Source organism: Amphimedon queenslandica, unplaced genomic scaffold (assembly GCF_000090795.2).
Source record: "Amphimedon queenslandica unplaced genomic scaffold, v1.1 AMPQUscaffold_11063, whole genome shotgun sequence".
Taxonomy (NCBI): Eukaryota; Metazoa; Porifera; class Demospongiae; order Haplosclerida; family Niphatidae; genus Amphimedon; species Amphimedon queenslandica.
Window position 1 is genome coordinate 2,438 of NW_003548692.1, and position 2,172 is coordinate 4,609.

A 2,172-nucleotide genomic window follows, 5' to 3' on the forward strand; every position below is an offset into this window, starting at 1 on the left:
GACATGTTTAGGAGTCTTGTTACTATTTTAAATGTAGCTTCTTACTTTTTGAAATACTTTAAGCAAGAGGATACTTATTCTATTGTGAAAGCAAACTGTGTAGAAGTTGAGCAGCTGGAAGCTGGTACCTCCTGCAGAGTAAGGGATGGAAAGGACTTTCATGAAGGCACAATAGTCACCTTTGGCAACACTGTACTTTAATTTTTAGTCAATAGCTGCACATATAATTTTCTAGGAGATAAGAAAGATGTAAGTAATGCAGCAGGTGATATTATTGAGAAGATTGAGAAAGAGTCAGCGGAGAATTTGGAGAAAGAGTCAGCCAAGAATATGGTGAAACAGTCAGCTGAGAGTATGAAGAATGAGTCAGACTACAAAGCGTGGCTCAATAAAAAGGAAAGCTAAGAAAAGTGAGATGGTATATAGTATTACTAACCCCACATGTAAATTCACATCTACATGTAGGTACCACCGAATAAAGAAACCTAAAATAGAAAAAGGAAAGGAAGGTGAAGGTACATAATGCATTACAAAGGTAATTTATTATAAAAACACAAAACAGAAATGCACAGTTAATATTGTTGCTGTTGGTTGTGCTACAAATAATGAATCTGCTGCAAATAATGAAGCAACAAGCTTCAACACTGGAGATCCTTCTAAGCATATTAGTATCGGTAAGATTAAATATAATAATAATTATTACTATTGTTTTACTTGTTATTATTAGAAGCAAGAAAACCTTCAGAGAGAAAAGAGGCAGATTCCAGTGAAAGAATTCTTTGTCATAGCCCTCCACCACTTCCACCACCACTTGCACTGGTGGAGCTTAAAACTCAGGCAGCATGTAGTACTGAAACAGGTGAATTGTTTTACAAGTACCTGTACAAATTTAGTAACATTAATAACATATTACTTGATTATCACAAACAATTAATGTTGTTTTGTTTAGAGGTTATATACTGTCTCTAATTAGAAGAATGGAAATTTTAGAAGAACAGAGTATCATGGTGCCATCCCAATTGGGTTGCTTAACATACCATTTCTTTGGAAATACTAGCATGAACACAAGGGTTAGTATTCAGTAATAATTATTAGAGATTAGTAATATCCTATTAATATTCTAGGCAGGTACTTTGCTACATACATGAACAGTAATGGAAGTACACCTAGTGCCCCATCTGCTTGTAATCTACCTCAGCATACTGATCCAGTAACTCCAACTAATGAGCCAGTAAAGGCAATCATCACCAATACTACTGTGCACACTGGTAATAGAAGGAAAATAGATTTTAATGCTCCTTTGTTGAATCCTGATACTGTGATTAATAAATATCCCAAACTAAAGACACTCTCTCAAGTTGGACAATCATCTGTAAGACTAGCTAGCAAAGTTTACTTTGGACCATCACTTTTGATTAAACGTAGTGTGTATAGGCAGAAGGAGAACCCTCCTTTGCCATCTGGTGCTCTAATGGAGCTGAAGCAGAAGCTACTGGGATTATTCCATCCACGTGATATTAGTACAAGGGAAGAATTTTAGCTGTATTTGTCTAAGTGTATTCAAGCAATAAATCATTACTCTTCAGGGCTTAGAAGCAAATATCCACCTGACATTAAGAATCTAGAGTAGAAGGCTACACTGAGTATAGTATCATATAAGATAATAAATAGTCTAACACAGTGACACTGTTGATATACATGTATATATATTATATATTAGATATAATGATATAAAGATGCAAAAGATATACAATGAATAAAAGATATACTTTGCTTTTAATTATTATAATACATGTGGGAGGGAGAAGGATTGGGAGGGGTATAGAAGAGAGTTATAAGTGCATGCAATCTGTAATGTACAAGTCTGTTAGCATAGATTACATGTATGTGATGTTACATTTATAAGGAAAGAGGAAGATCGAAAGAGCTACTGTGTACATGTACAAATATTAATATCCAGTGGGACCTCCATTATTGCATTCAATCACTTTCGATATTACTTTACGTAAGTGTCCGATATATTTTCTACACTTTCTTCTATCCAGTGGGACCTCCATTATTGCATTCAATCACTTTTGATATTACTTTACGTACGTGTCCGATATATTTACTACACTTTCTTCTATTTACAGTTTCCCAACAATCCATTATTCCTTTGACTAATTCCTCCTT

At 34.5% G+C, this 2,172-nt stretch overlaps 1 long non-coding RNA gene across 2 annotated transcripts; it reads left to right on the forward strand.

Moving 5' to 3' along the window:
- The first annotated feature begins 371 nt into the window (after positions 1-371).
- On the forward strand, positions 372-853 carry LOC109589650 (uncharacterized). Of its 2 annotated transcripts, none has more exons than XR_002188843.1 (4): positions 372-418; positions 466-515; positions 563-674; positions 728-853. It is a non-coding gene; the product is annotated as an uncharacterized LOC109589650 (long non-coding RNA). The 2 variants fall into 2 exon arrangements; XR_002188842.1 differs by having other exon boundaries at positions 372-410.
- The last annotated feature ends 1,319 nt before the right edge of the window (positions 854-2,172 follow it).